The sequence below is a fragment of the Physeter macrocephalus genome, unplaced genomic scaffold (genome assembly GCF_002837175.3).
Source record: "Physeter macrocephalus isolate SW-GA unplaced genomic scaffold, ASM283717v5 random_91, whole genome shotgun sequence".
NCBI lineage: Eukaryota > Metazoa > Chordata > Mammalia > Artiodactyla > Physeteridae > Physeter > Physeter macrocephalus.
Genome location: NW_021145386.1, coordinates 20,608 through 36,404, shown reverse-complemented (window position 1 = coordinate 36,404; position 15,797 = coordinate 20,608). Strand labels below are relative to the sequence as shown.

Genomic DNA, 15,797 nt, shown 5'->3' with positions numbered 1-15,797 from the left:
CACCCTTGGTACAGGGCTGAGAGAGCCCACCGTGTGACCACCCCTCAGAGCAGAGTGGAGGCTGTGTCTGGGTCCGGGAGGCCCTAAGCCAGGCAGGATCTGGGGTCCTCTGCACATAGGGGGGCTGGTCAAGGAGGGTGGGGACTCTGGGCTCTACCCAGACCTACCCATCCCCCACCCCTCCAGGGTTGGCTCAGGTCACAGGGAGCCTCGTTCTGGGGCACCAGTGTGCCTGGGAAGTAACTGTGTGTGCAGGGGGGTCGGGGAGAAGAGGGAGTGTGTACTCCGCCGGGATGGAAACAAGACAAGTGATAACAATAATGATAATAAAATCCCCCCAAAATAATGATGTTTTTAGCAGCACTGTTCCTGAGGAGAAACTAAGAGCAACACAAACATCCAGTAACAGGAGAATTGAGAAATCAACCACAGCTCCCACAGCAGCAGGGGTGAGTCCTAAACCATAATGTAGAATGAAGAACACAAATTGCAAGAAACTACATTCAGTTCAAAGCCATTTTTATAAAGTCCCCCAGCAGAGTAAAACTACACAATACTGTTGTAGGCATTCATATGTGTATGATAAAGCTTTTACAAAAGAGCAGAAGTGATAAACCAAGATTCTTGGTACACTGGGGGAGGCAGGAGTTGGGTAGGGGTGGCACACAGAGGGAGATTCCACCAATGAACATCTGTTACTGGCCCATGGGGTGCCAGGCGCTATTTGTGGTGCTGGGGGTGGGGCATGCAGGTACAAGCAAGACAGACGTGAACCCCAGGCCTCATGGCATTTACAGTCTCAGGAGACACACTTCCTTCCTGTTCTTGTGCTGTGCAATAGGTCACCAGTGTCTATTATGTTATGTATTGTCACAGATATTCCTTTACATTAATCAAATACTATATTTAAAGAGATAAATAAGGAATAAACACAAATGTAATTGACCTCCCCCTCAAAAAAAATCCCACCCAGGTGGGTGAGCTCTGGAGGCTGAGCTCCTCTCCCTGCTTCCTCTCACTGATACTCCATCACATTGATTCAGGAGTCCCAACCCCTGGGCCCCATCCCCCCTCCAATCTCCAGTCGCAGCTGAATGTCTCACAAGGTTATTCCCTCAGGCAAAGGTAAAAATGGCTTGCAGTGCAAGATTGGTAGACAGGGCAGGGTACTCAACCTCTGGGGAAGCCAGAGCCAGTTGGGGAGATAAAATGCAAAGGAGGGAGGTGCAGAGCCTGGGAAAGATCCCTCCTCTTTCTGGCCTAGGGCTCTTGCATGACATTAGTAGAGGTGGAGGGTACAGAAGGTGGGAAGTAACAGGTCTGCTCTGTCTCAAGCTCTTCATCTTCACCTGGGGGGCTCAGTCTGCCATCCGTCTGTCCATCCAGCCAGCCAACTATACACCATATAATGGACATTGGTGACCTACCACACAACACAAGAACAGGAACAAAATGTGCCTTGTGAGACTGTAAGCTGCATGAAGCCTGGGGTTCATGTCTGTCTGGCTTGTGCCTGCATCCCTGCCCCCCATCCCAGCTCCCCTGCACAGCCCTCCTGGGGCAGGGCCAGTCCAGCCACCCTCATCTGATGGCCTCATACATGGTAGATACTTGCTGAGGGGTACCCAGCCTCACTGTCACTGCTTTCAGCAAAAGCAGAAAAGGATGCACCTCCAGGCCCTCACATGTGCTGTTCCCTCTGCCTGGAACGGTGCACCCTCCAACCTGGCTCAGCCTAAAGGTCATCACCTCTGGGAGGCCTTCCAGGACCACCCCAGCCAGGCCAAGCCCCTCTCTCCACACCTCCCCCAACACCACAAGCTGTATCATGGTCATGCTTTGTCTAGGTCCATCTCTCCTTCTGAGTGGGGGGACTCCAAGTTCAGGCCCAGGTCCCCAAGCATCCCCTGGGCTGGGCCAGGGCCCACAGGAGGGGTCTCAGCTTCATCTTCTCGGCCATTCTTACACCTGAATACAGTCTGGCATTTTTTCCCTGGAGGAGCCAGGCCCAAGGGGGAGGCCAGCCTCTTCATCAGCCCCCGCACCTCTTGGACTCCACTTTCTAGGTCTTTGCCCCTCCCCCAGCAGTCCACCCATCTTCCACCCTGAGGGCTACCGGGGCTCCACACATCCATCTCTTCTCTTCTAGAGCTGCCCTCGGCAGGAGAGATAGTGGATGGGAAGTGTCCAGGGCTGGGAAAATGGGGCTACAGGAAGATCCCTGAGAGAACCCTCCCCCGCCAGCTCTCTTTGTCCACAGCCTGTGAGGGATGCAGGGTGGGGGATGGGAGAGATGGCAGTGACTGGTCATCAGTCCAAATCCAGGTCACTCCCAGCCTGCTCAGCAGCCGTCGATAATTAGGGGCCAGCAGGACGTGGGCAGGTGGGTGGCAGGAGACCTAATTGTCTGATTTTGCAGGTAATTAACGGGAGGCTGTCTGGTCTGTCCCCGCGGGGCCCAGCATCCGCCACCCCATCCCCTGGGCAGCCCCAGCCGCCTAATGAGGCCAATTATTGAGTGGTGCCCAGGCCCTCATTAGTCACCTGGAAGGGTCATGTGGGAATGGCACCAGGGGCGGGGCTCAGCCAGCCATGGTGGAGGCTGGGAGCCCCCAGCGATCGGGATGCAGGATGTGCTGCCTGTAGGTCTCTGCAGCTGCACACTGAGGGTAGCCCACCCACACTTGGGACCTCACTTCTTGCCTCTGCTCTCAGGGCAGCAGCTTTAGGTCAAATCCTCCCCCTGCCATTTCCCAGCTGTGTGGCCATGGGAGTGTCACTCCCCCTGTCCTACCCTCTGTTTCCTGAATCAGAGATGATGGATGTAAAACGCCTGGGGCACAGTGGGTTCCCAGTGCACAGGTGCTCACCTTCTCCCCATGGGGCCAACTCCTTTCCTTCACTCTTGAGGAAATGTTGGCCCAGAGTGGGTAGGGCCCAAGGTTACCGGTGTGTCCAAAGCCCACTCTGCAGGGCCTGGGCACCAGTGAGGGCAGCAGGGATGCTAAGGGATGGCCCTTTGGGATTCACTCAAGGGACCTCAGCAGCAGGGCAGGGGAGTCCTGGGAGGAGTCATAGAGGCGATCTGGCCAAGGAGAGGGGGCACCCAAGAGCAGCTGGACTTTCCGGACACCTGAGCAGAGTGACGATGGGGAAGCAGGAAATCTCCAGGAAATGCGGGGCTTTGGAGATCATGATGGAGCCGGAGGCCCTCCACTCCCTGGATGCTCCAGGACACTCAGGAAAAGCCCACAGGCATGTGACGGTGCCACAGCCTGCTGTCCAAGGCAGGGATCCATTCTTTCTTGGTTGGTCCACGCCAATCTTGGCCCAGGAGATCAGATGTTGAGTGTTTTTGGCTTCTGTGGCTTCTTTGTTTTAAGAATTCTGTGACCTAATTCCATGCTGACAAATTCCATGCAGTTCTGGCTTCTATAATCGTCAGCTAATGCTACTTTTGGTCCTACTGCCAGCCCAGAATCTTGGTCAAGCGTTTCCAAACTGTGTCCCCCAGGAGCCCTAGGGTGGGAGCAGAAGGGGGGGGCTACTGACCCTCCAGTTGGAACAGCTGGACTTTGATCTTTGATAAAATATTAGTAGCTGCTCCTTCATGAGCTCTTGCCGTGTGCCAGGCATGCACCGGGCCTCTGCCTCAGCAGTTGCATTTGTCCTCAAAAAATGCCACGAGGCAAGTAGCATCACATCCCCATTTTACAGATCAGGCTGCTGACACTGTTGGAGGTTGAGGCTAAGCGGCATGCTCCAGGGCTCACAGCCTGTGGGAAGGAGAGCTGGGACTTGGACCCAGTTTCCACTCTGAGCTGCTGTGAATATGGGTTCTGTGGCTAAAAAGAAAACTAGGTGCAGGAGTTGAGGGGAGTGTCCCATTTATCATAATTTGTTTCCTCCAGAGCCGAGTGTGTGGGTGCGCCTGCCTCTCTGCCCCAGAAGAGCATGGCCTCAGCCCCAGGTCGCCCAGGGCCTCTACGCCCCACCACGTGGTGTCTGTGTGCACGAGGGCCCATCTGCCCATCTGTTTCCCTTCCCTCTGCTGTGGGCTCTGCTTCCCCGTGGTCCAAACAACAAGATCCAGCCCAGAAACAGCATATGTTTCCAGCCTCTGCTAGTCCAAGTCATAAATCGCCTGGTGTGATGTGCTCCTTGTGTCAGCTTGTTTCAAAACTCAGGGTGGAGGTGGCTGAATGAGTGTGAGGAGAATGCAGGGCCTCCTCCAGGCTGAGAAGCTGAGAGCTGGGAGCCGGGGTGAGTCCAGGACTGAGGCTCAGGAAGGGAGACAGGGACTAGGCCTGGGGCTGGCTTGGGGGCTCAGCCTGGGGCGGGAATCAGCAGGTGGTGGCCTGGATTCTAGCTGGGCCTAAGGGCTGAGACTTAAACGGGAGCTGAGGTCAGAGATCAAAGGGTTGGGCTTCTTGTCCAATGGTCAAAGGTCCAGAATTGACTTGGAGTCAGGGGTCGGAGGGCAGGGGCTATTGCTCAGAACTTGATGGGGATGGAGAGCTAAGCTCAGTTTGGGGTGAAGGTCAGGCCTCAGGCTGAGGTAGGGTCAGAGGTTAGAGGTCAGAATCAGTCCAGTGCTGAAGGCCATAGCTAACTGAGAAGGAGGTCCCCAAAGAATCAGAAGCCTGCCTGCTCTATCCTGGAAGTGATGTGTGCCAGGACCGGTGACAGAGGGATGCCTGTGATAAATAAGACGGGGCTTCCAGGGATTGACCATGAGTGTGAAAAGGACTGGGCACAGATCTGATGTCCAAAGCCACTAGAGCAAGGCTGGGGGCCTGGCCTCCAGTCCCAGCTCCCTGCCCTCAGGATGGGAGCCTTGGTTGCTTATCTCTGAAACGTGGATGATCACAGCACCCGCCTCCATGTTGATCATGCTCCATCTGTGTTGCTGATTTCTACCCTCAAGGCTGTGTGCCTTGGAGTGGGGGGTAGATGAGTTAACACAGTGAGGGTGAGTGGTCGAGGCAGGTGTGTGAGATGCTTCTGTGGCATGGGGGGCAGGGGGTCTCAGGAGAGGAACTGTGCCAAGGCCCTAGGTCCCCAGTCACCACCCAGGGCCCTGTTACTCCCAGGCTGCCCCAGAGAGGTGACCCTGCAGCCAATTCAGGACTCAGCTGCCCCTCTGAGCCGTGTGCAAGCAGCACCGTCCCGGGCATTTTTTCCAGGCCTCCATTCTGCCAGCTAGGTTTTCCCACCTCTTCTCCGTTCTGGGCCCAGCATGGCCGGAGATCTGGGGACAAGCCCACACAGCCGCCGGTTGGGGAGCTAGGATGGAGGAGGCAAGCAGGAATGAGAGGCCAGCGGGCAGAGAAGGGTGCCAAGGAGGAAGCCTTATCACAGGCCTCTCTGTTCTCATCTCCCACAAGGCCTGGTCACGAACCAGCCTCAGCTGTTGACCCACTGCTGGGGTCCTGACCCCAGCGGTCTCCCCCTCCCCACAGGGGAGCACAGGGAGATTCAACAAGGGGGGAACCAGGCATGTGTGAGGGGGTGGGGGCTGGAGGGAGATGAGAGAACCCCTGGGGGACAGGAATGGTGGAGAGCCAGTAGAGGACATGTGGACAACAAGAGGGCTGCCCTGCCTGCCCAGGATGCAAGGCCTTCAGGGTTTGGCTGTGAAAGTCCCAGTCACCTCCTCCAGCTGAGCTATTAATACCCAGCTAAGACCCACGCACCCTTGCTGGGAGGACGCCGAGTTCCTTGGGGGCTAAAAACGGTCTGCAGTGGGGGTGGGCCCGGTGTCCTCCCTCTCTGCTTGTCAGAGGAGCTGGGGCCAAAGTCCATGCTGGCCTGGAAGGGGGCCAGAGCCAGGGTCGGGGTACAGAGGGTGACTGAACCCTGGGGTGGCCTGAGGATTCCAGGCGGGAGCAGGAAGGCACTCAGCCAGTCCAGTCCCCATTGCTCAGAGACCTGAGGGTGGGCCGGGGGCCTGCCAGTGGTCCCACCCAGGAGGAGACCCGCCTGGCTTTCTGGGTCCTTGCCCCACCTAGGCCTTCGCCTTCCCCCCAGGTCTCAGCTTGGTCTGCCCCAGGCTGCAGTGGGGCTAGCGGCTGAGGGCTGCCTGCCTGTCTTCTGCCCAGAGGGGCCTAGAAGGGAAAGGGAGCTCCAGGGAGGGAGCAGGTTCGGAGCCTCTAGTGGGGTCCGGGCTGCCTAAAGCAGAGCCATTCACGTTCATTGAGCTTCATGTGTGAAATTTCGATTATTCATAGCGTTCTCTCAGGAGGGAGTTACTGGCAGCACCATTTGATAGGTGAAGAAACAGACTCGGTCATCTCCTCAGAGCCTGAGCTGGCTAGACCTGGTTTGTCAGACTCCAGACCCTACCTTGTGTTGCCTCCTGTTACGTCATTGCAAAAGGAGATTTCTTGGTTTGTCTTGGGGATCCATGAAACAGGTATTTCCATCAAAATGCCCTGATCACTGTAGTGTCCCAGGCCCACCAGGGTGGCCAAACCAAGAATGAGAGGCCTGCATGGGCACCTTTCTCCTGCATTGGTGAACCCCCCTCCCAGGGGTCGTCAGCCACTTCTTCCCTCATTCCTGGGGCTCAAGGACACATCCTGGGAGCCTGTGCTAGTCTTCTGGGCTTGAGGTCACCCAAGGCCACCTGCTCCCTGCTGTGTCCCCCTCCCTTCCCATGACAAATGCTCCAGGATCCAGACACCGACCCCAGAAGAGCACAGACTTGGCCAGGAGAGTCCAGACGAGAAAGTGGTTGAGAGGTGTCAGCCCCGGAGGCCCCCTGAGCCGGAAATCCCGACAGCTGCCTGGCTCATGGGTCCTGGGCACTGGGCCCTGACCCAGGGCAGGCAGCAGCCGTGTCAGGTGTCCAAAGGAGTTGGGGGAGGTGATGGCTGGAGCCAAGGCTGTCTGCCTGTGGTTAGCAGGGCTGTTGACACCTCCTGGGCTGCCAAGGCAGAACGAGGCCGAGGGGCTGGGGGAGGGGTCCTCGCTTAGCCTGGAGGGTCTGAGGGAAGAGACAGGCCCTGACTTGAGGGTCTGGGGAAGGAAGCACAGTCCTGTCCTAAGCTGAGAGAGACTTGGCCCTGCCTGAGAAATCTGAGGAGGGTCACAGACCCCTAGCTTTGGGGAGAGGGGGTAGAGGGGGTATATTTCCAAATGGCCGGTGGGGAATAAGGTGTGGGGGGTTGTCCCAGCCTGACACCAGGACACCAGGACACCAGGACAGCAGGGAAGTCTGCCGGTATCCTGGGTTCAGGGGGAAGCTCTGAATCTGCCGGCCTCCATTCCTGGCTGGGAGGCACGTGGCTCTGCAGGACAAGCAGGAGGCCTCTGGCCTCAGGCTGACCACACAAACAGCCCCAGGGTTTCACTTCCCCGGGACAAAAGGAGAGGCCTATCCTTGCCTGGATTTTCCTTAACCCGCCCTGAGAGGGTCTTTGCCTCTGCGATGGTGGAGATGGGGGGACAGACTAGCGTCAGAGAGCCCGTTCCAGGGGAGCCCTCCCGGGATGGGCCCCCCTGCTCATTTGATCCATGCACCTCAGCTCTCCTGATGCCCATGTGCTCCCCCGCCTGGAGCCACCTCCCCAGGCAGTCTTCCTGGATTGATAGAGATGAGGAGGCACTATACTTCCAACTCCCACGCCAGGCTGGAGTGTCCATGGCTACCCCATCTTCTTGGGGCCCCCGCCAGCCGAGCCTGACCTCATGAGGCTTTGGGCCTTCATCTCTCTTCTCCCACTTTCCTTTCAACACTCCCTCCCTCCTGGCTCCCTCCTAGACCACCAGGCCTCTGGTTCTCTGGCTGAACCAGCCCCTTGGCCACACCAGGTCTGGGGTCCTCTTCCATCTCAGCTGTCCCTGCTGCTCAGTCTGGGGCTCATTCCCCTGCCCTGTGTCTCTGTCTCTTCTCTCTGGGTTTATCTTTGTCCTCTGGGCTCTGACTCAGACCTAACTCTGTCTCTCTGTTTTAGTCTCCATCTCTGCCCCTCTCTCTATATCTGTCTGGCTCCCTGACCCAGTCTCAAATGTCTCAGTCTTTCTGTCACTGTTGCTCTAGGACCCCGTCCTGGCAGTGTCTCCTCTCCCCACCTGGCCGGGGCACCTGCCCAGACATCTGCTCTGCTGTCTGCTCGCTGGGCCCCACGAAGAGCTCAGACAACACCTGTGGTCTCAACTCTGGCCCAGTTCCAGGGGAACTGCTGTGATTCCCAGAAGGTGGGTGAGGGAGAGACAGGCCAGAGGGCCATGTGCTTGCCTGTCTCTTGAGGGGCTAATGGCCCGGGGCTTCCCTCTGCTCAGGCCACGGCTACCAGTGCCACAGGCTTCACATTTCACCCCACCACTGACGGCTGTGGGACTCTGGGCAGGTTCTGAGCTCGTGTCCTCTTCTCTATAGTGGGGCCAACAGGGCCGACTTCGGCAGGTGTCAGAGGATGGAATGTCAGTGCACTTGGTGGGCACTTGGCACTGTGCCCAGCATGTAGTAGTGCTCCACAGAGTCCCCGTGACTGTGACTGTGACTGTAATTCCCCAAGGTCCCCGGAGTCATGATAGGCAGAGTGGGGGATGGGCTGAGCTTCTGCTGCTTGAAGTGTCCCATGTCCACCTGTGTCCCATACCCATCTCTTCCTCTGTTGGACAAAAGACCTCTCCCTATACCTGGGACCTTCCTGTCCTCAGAGTCTGTCTGAATTGCACATGGTGCTCACCAAATTAATTACTGCTGGCTTGGGGATATATTTTTTTAAGAAGACATTTTTCCAGGGGGAGAAACACACAGGAGCTATAATTAGTTGGGAAGAGGAAAGAGGTGCAGAGCGTGTGAATCATCAGCCCCAGTGATAGACGGTTAGAGGCTGAGCAGAAGTTTCGGGAGAAGCTGCTGGAGTGTGGGTGAGTTGGGGATGGGGTGCTGCCCCCAGGCAGGCCGGGGTCCTCAAACACCAGGCATGGTCAGGGATGGGGACTTTATCTGTCACCCTGAAGTCTTTATGCCTTCCCCACCAAGGCTCTGTCACCCATCACCCTCTCAAGGTCCCAGCTTCTCAGCTCCCCTGCACGTCCTGCCTGCCCTGACTGTCTCTAGGGCTTTTGTCCACCTTATCCCAAGGCCAGTGCCAGTCCCTGCTGGCATGTACCTGGGCAGAGAGCCTTGCAGCTTGAATGAGGAGAGAAACTGGAGGGTTTGAGGTGCAGGGATTGCAGACCATCTAGACCAGCTTCTCATTCATTCACTCACGTGTTCATGGAATACTGAAATGCTGCTGTGTGCCTGGTCCACAGACAGGCAAGCCAAGGACCAGAGAAGTGCCACTCCAAGGCCACACAGCTGTGAGTGGAGCAGCCTCTCTGCCTGTCCTGTCATACCAACTCTGCTGAGCCAGACCCTGGGCAGGGCTCTGGGCCACCAAGGGGACCACGACCAGGCCCCACTCTAACTGAGCCCATATTCTGATGGGGGAGGCAATCAGGCACATACAGGGCAGAACGCCCAGTGCTGTGAAGTGGGAAGCACAGCGCTGTGGGAGCTCGGAAGTGGATCTTGATCCAGCCTGGTGGTCAGACAGGGCTTCACAGGGGATGAGGTGAACGGTGTTCAGAGGCTGGAAACAGCATGATGACCCATGATGCTGGAGGGATGTTAAGTGACTCTGTGGCAGGGCTCAGGCAGCAGCAGGACTGGGGGGTTGCTGGGGACTGTGGCTTCTGGGCCAAGTGATCACACTGCCCATTTCCCCAATGTTTCTCCTGAGCAGCTGTCTGGGGCGCTCTGAGGCCCTCGTCCTTGGGGACCCTCCGTTGGTTCTTTTTGACGTCTGGGGCACACTGACCCAAGGTAACCCCTGTCTGGGCAGTCAGTGGCTAAGGGGACTGGACCCCAGGTTTCTCCCTCTCTCCCTCTCCTCTGGCTGAGGGCTGGCTGCCCAGTGGTCTAGGGGTCTCTGCCCAGGCCTCAGGGGCTATGTGGGAGCAGCGTGGCCTGTGCCTGAGAGCTGAGGAGAGGATACTTCCTCCCCTGGGAGAGCATGGCATCATTCAGCACACAGAGCGCTCCCTTCTAACCCCAGACCAAATTAGCCTTCCAAATTACAGGCTGCATGTCCTCCAAATTGGGGATTGGGTGGGAGAACAGAGGCCCAGCTCTCCTTCCTGCTTCCTGCTCACAGAGGGCTCTCGGCCCATCCCTAAATAACAGGACCACGTTAGGAAAGAATTCTGGGCACACACACCCTCCCACCCCAGGGTGCAGGGATCCCCAGGTCCCAGACCTGCATTCAGGCTCAGGGCAAGGCTTTGCCCTCCTGGGGTTTGACAGTGAGCTTGGAACCAGAACATTCAGTCAAGGCCAGCTTAGGGTTCTGAGGGCATTTTGACGATCATTCATTTATTCATCAAACACCTACTGGGCACATTCTCTGTGCCAGGCATTGTGCTGGGCCTTGAGACACTGAGTGGCAATGGAGGTGACAGACATGACCAGGAAGGTACATGTCAGAATGAGCAGGCCTGTGGCAGGGGGTGTACAGGTGGCCCTGGGAACCCTTGATGAGGTCAGGGAGACCTTCCTGGAGGAAGGGGTATATAAGCTGAGTCCCAAAGGATGCATGTGTCCTTAGCCAGGGGAAGAGAGTTCAGGGAGGAAAGAACATCCAGTGCAAAGGCCAGGAGCAGAGAGTGAGGGAGGGGCATCAAGAAGTGGGTGGAGGCACTAGTTGGTTCAGATCCAGGGGCCTTGTCGGCTATGCTGGGGGATTGGATTTCATCAGAAGTACAAGGGAAGAGGAGGCCTGTGATCCCAGGAGTGGAGGAGGATGGGTGTGTGTGTGTGTGTGTGTGTGTCTGTGTGTGTGTGTGTCTGTGTGTGTGTGTCTGTGTCTGTGTGTGTCTGTGTGTCTGTGTGTGTGTGTGCGTGTGTGTGTGTGTGTGTGTGTGTGTGTGTGTGTGTGCAGAAGCACAGTTGGACCATGGCCCCACCCCGAGGGCTCCTGGTAGGTATGAAGGGATGTGGGGGCAGAGGAGGGGGTCCTGGGCCTCCCACATTGGCCTCCCTCCCACCCCCACCCCTTCCAGACAGCTTCGGGCCTTTGAAGAAACAATCCAGTTTACCACAAGGAAAACACGGGAGCCTGATGGTATTTCTTTGTGTCCTGAAATTAAGGTGCCTTCCTGTGTTTTCGCTAATTGGTTTGGAACTCTTCATGTTTTTGTTTTAGAAGAAAATTATTATGGATGTTGAGAATAAATGCGATCATTGTGTGGTGCTGAGAGCAGAGAATGAAAGGAAAACACCTCCTGAGCTCGCCCACCCTTGTGTCACAGAAGAGGCAAGTGAGGTGGGGAGGAGAGACTTCGAGGCCACACAGCCACAGTGATGGTCCCCCAGGAGCAGGAAGGGGTGGCTTCTGGGGCTCGGTGGAGAGAAGATGCTTGGTGGGGGGTTCTTACAGCAGGGTAGAGATAGGACCTGCGAGTTTCTCCAGCTTCTGGTCTTGCTTGCACACCTCCTGGGATGGAGAAATCACTGCTGCCTGTCTGCGTGTGGTGAATTGGCCCAGCTGTAGCTGGTGAGCAGTTTTCCCTGAGTAGGCAGTGCTGCTCCCCTCCAGTCTCACCCAAGGTTCTCTGCATCCCAATCTCTACCCCACCCAGGACCTCTGGTCTTCGCTTCAGCTGCCTGAGGTGAGGCTGGGGCCAGGGTGGTCTCTGTAGGTGGGACCCTGGGCTTCTGCAGGCTGCACGGCACTGGATCTGATCTGGCCCCGGTAGATGGTGCCTGCACTTCTGAGCCTGATGGCTGGGAGGGCTTCCGGGCTGGAGCTTCCCCGGCTGGCAGCCAGCGTGGGAGCGTGAGGAAAGGCACGAAGTCTGCTTCCTGGATGCACGGCCTGTTGTCCAGCACATCCTGCAGGGCCCGGCCCTGCTCGGCTGAGGACACAAGCTAGTGGGTAGAGTCAGGCCTGACAGACAGTTCCATGGGCAGCACTGGGCAGACAGGTGAGACACCAGGTCAGTGCGCGCCCTCACTCAGCAGGCTTCTGTTTAGCTCCTGCTATATGTCTGGCCCTGTGATGGCCGTTGGGCCCTCAGAAATGAATTAGACACAGACTTGCCCCTGCCCCCGAGAGCCCGTAGTCTGGACAGGCACGGAGGAGACAACAGAGAGTAATAAAAAACCTGTATCCCCGGCCGTACCAGCAAAATCAGCTCCAGACTTTGGGAAGTGAAATCCTACATAACTCCCTTCTACCCAGCAGCTAGAAAGGGACCTCTAGAAGTCACCTCTGGCCTCCTGTTCCTTCTGCTTGACCTGCCATGGCTCCCTTTTGCTGGCCCCCGAGGGCCTGTGTGCTCTGGTCCAGCGTCTCCTGGGGCTCAGCTCCATCCTCCACTCAGCTGCAGTGAACACTCAGGGTTTAATGGTCTCTCTGGCCATCTGGCCTTTGCCCAGGTTGTTCTCTCTGCCTGGAAAATGTCCCCTTCCTTTACACTTGCTAACGCCTACTCACTCTTCAGAGTCAGCTTCCAGCCCTCTCCGTGGGTAGCTTTCCCAGCCTCTAGATCATGACAGCGCCCTGGTACCTGTCCCTGTAGGGCCCCCTCCAGTGCTCCTCACAGCATTCATGGAACTTGTGATCAGGTCTTTAATTGTGTGTTTATTCCATTGGGGACGCAGGACCCAGAGCAGGCCAGGTTTCTCTTGGCCACTGCTGGATCCCGTCGTCTCATCCCAGAGGAGCCCGGAGGATGTGCTTAGTCAATATATGTTGAATGATGAGTAACATGTAAAACCCACATGTTTTTCTATTAATAGAAAGTTAAGTTCGGGCACAAACATCACAAAAATCTAGTAAGATTTAAATGCATGCTCATACCCACACGCTGAGAATGTTGCAAAGATGGTTACACTGCCCCCTAAAATGTAATTACCCCCGATCCTGCCCCCAAAGTCACTGGCGGTGGCTGGTTCAGGGCAGCCCTGAAGTTAACAGCAATAGCAGTGACACTGGCCGTGTGTTGGGAGCCACCTCAGCACTAAATAAGTGCAGATTTTTTTTTTCAATGAAACATTATATTTAGTTGCAAGAACCTAGAGTATCAAAGATTCATGTGGAGCCAAGATTCATTCATCAAAAGACATTTCTTGGGCTTCCCTGGTGGCGCAGTGGTTGGGAGTCCGCCTGCCGATGCAGGGGACCCGGTTCGTGCCCCGGTCCGGGAAGATCCCACATGCCGTGGAGCGGCTGGGCCCGTGAGCCATGGCTGCTGAGCTTGTGTGTCCGGAGCCTGTGCTCCTCAACGGGAGAGGCCCGCGTACTGCCAAAAAAAAAAAACACATTTCTTCAGAGCCAAGGGTTGGCTGAGCTCTGAGGATCTGGTTGTGGACAGACGGCCTGCCTTTGCCCGTCTCGGCGTCAGGCTGAAGCCAGGAGGAAAAGCGGAATCAATGGGCCCGACCTTTGGCCCTGGACCAAAGGGAAGGAAAGACATTTCCTCCTGTGGGATGTACAATCTCTGAGCGCATCTCTGTCAGCAAAGAGGCACAGCCTGACCCTGTCCTACGGGGCCCTGGAGATTCCATTTTTTCTGTTGAGGGCCTGCGCTGGTCACACCCTCTCCCTGGGACAGCGTTCAAGCAGGTGTTAGATCTGGAATGTGCCAAAGGACCCTGCAGAGACAGGCTCACCACCTTCCCTGCTCATGTCTACCCCTTCCACGGGATGCCACTCCACAGCCTGTATGTGGGATCCAGCCCTCAGCCAGTGTCTGCCAGCGGTCACATTAGGGTCATGTACAGGTCAAAGCAGCCCCTCTCTGCTGCCAGGTCATGGTTGGGGTGTCCCGCTGTGTATGTGCATGTCAGGTGCGGGGTACGCAGGGGCTGGGGGGCTCTGGGAGAAAACGGTGAGCGCCTTATGAGAACAGGGCCTTGCCTTCCCCTCAAAATCCCCAAGACCCGGCCTTTCTCCTGTTTCAGACCAGAGTCCCCCAGGGCCTTAACCAGACAGACAACCGGCAATGAGACAGCCAGCGTCCCTGGGACCAGAGCCCCCATTCCACCTGGCAAGACTCTTGGGTCAGCGGCCTGGGATCTTCGGCCACCGTGCTGACGTGCTGAGGCCCAAGTCCTCACCCGGCTGTGCCCTGCCCAATAGAGAGGGCTCTGAAGGACACAGACAGCTCTTCCTCTGTCAGGGCAGTGGGGCCATTTATCACGGAGATAAGCATTAGCCGGAGGGCAGAGTTGGCGGAAGGAGCTGTCTGGAGGAGATAATCTAGGGTCACTCACAGGGCATGGAAGAGCCATGTCCCCACTCCACCTCCTGCCACCCAGACCCAGCTTCTATGCTCGCTGGCCAAGACATCTGGCTGTCTCACCTCATGGAAAAACCTGATGCCCTCCGGGGACAAGGAGCTGGGCTATGGTTGGGCGTGGGGTGTGTTTCCTCTTCATGTTCCGTGCCATGGCAGGGCCCCTGTGATTCTGCCTCGCCTCTTCACAGATGGGGAAAAGGCCTGAGGGAGTGGGCTTTGGGCTGCTCTTGTCAGAGGGAGTGAACATGGGGTCCTGACCCTGCCCTCGGCCTCCTGCACAGGGTAGGAGGGGAAATCCACGTGGTGCTGTGTCACTGGGCACTTCCTATGTCCCAGGTGTTGCCTGCATGGCCTGTGTCCTGTCCCCTCTACCCTGGGGACCAGGCATTGCCTTGTCCTCCTTTTCCAGAGGGAGGCAATGCCCAGAGAGGCAAGGGTACCAGCCCATGGCCGAACCGCTGGGAAGTGGCCTGAGTAGAGTTTGAACGTGGGGTTCTCAGAGCTGCCTCCAGAGCACTGTCTGCTCAGAGGGGCTTTGGGTGCCTGGCAGAGGCCAGAACAAACCCACTAGATGGAGGACAGCTCTGGGGTCCCTCTGCTCAGCTAAAAGCTGATACCCCAAACTGTCAGAACCCCCCAGGCTGCTCTACTCACCCCACTTCCCTACCTTGGCACTCAGTGGGTCTCAATAAATATTTCCGAACAAATTAATAAGTCAAAAATGAGCAAACACATGAGCATAAATCATGACATTTCCCCTCTATGAGTCCCTGGAGCTGGTCAGTCCCTCTCTGGGGGCTGTACACACTGTTTTTGGTATCTCCCTGCCAGGGACATATCTGCCTACCACCTACTGGCTCCTCACTGTGGTTCCATCAGAAAAGATGGTGCCACCTTTGGGAGCAGAGAGAAGAACCCAGACCTTGAACTGTAGAGGATGGGAGGAGGGGGAGGAAGGAGGGAGGAGGGGGAGGAAGGAGGGAGGAGGGGGAGGAAGGAGGGAGGAGGGGGAGGAAGGAGGGAGGAGGGGGAGGAAGGAGTTACGACACCGCTCTCCTGGGCTGGGAGCCACACTTGTCATTACCCCATGGTGGACTGGCTCCTCACTGTGGTTCCATCAGAAAAGATGGTGCCACCTTTGGGAGCAGAGAGAAGAACCCAGACCTTGAACTGTAGAGGATGGGAGGAGGGGGAGGAAGGAGGGAGGAGGGGGAGGAAGGAGGGAGGAGGGGGAGGAAGGAGGGAGGAGGGGGAGGAAGGAGGGAGGAGACCCCTCTCCTGGGCTGGGAGCCACACTTGTCATTACCCCATGGTGGACACTTTTGCAGCCCTGCAGCCCTCACCATCGGGGTCACTAAGTGTTGCTGTGTTCAGGGTGCTGCAGGGACCAGGGCTGGTCTGGGGGATGAACCCTGGATCTCCTTCCTCTGCCCCAATGTCCAGGGCAGTAGATTTGACCCAGAACCAGCCAGAGACTTTTCTGGAAAGTCTTTGCT

General features: G+C 56.9%; 1 long non-coding RNA gene across 5 annotated transcripts in view; it reads left to right on the top strand.

The window, feature by feature from the left end:
- The window catches only part of LOC114484859 (uncharacterized), a 32,099-nt gene that overhangs the window by 12,025 nt on the left and 4,277 nt on the right, over positions 1-15,797 (top strand). For 2 of the 5 annotated variants that reach the window (XR_003678224.2, XR_003678226.2), the window contains 2 exons: positions 362-449; positions 3,912-4,247. This is a non-coding gene — a long non-coding RNA (uncharacterized lncRNA). Of the gene's footprint in view, positions 1-358; positions 450-3,911; positions 4,248-15,797 lie in introns of those variants that run through there. The other 3 variants (XR_003678223.2, XR_003678225.2, XR_008616540.1) reach the window with 2 other exon arrangements.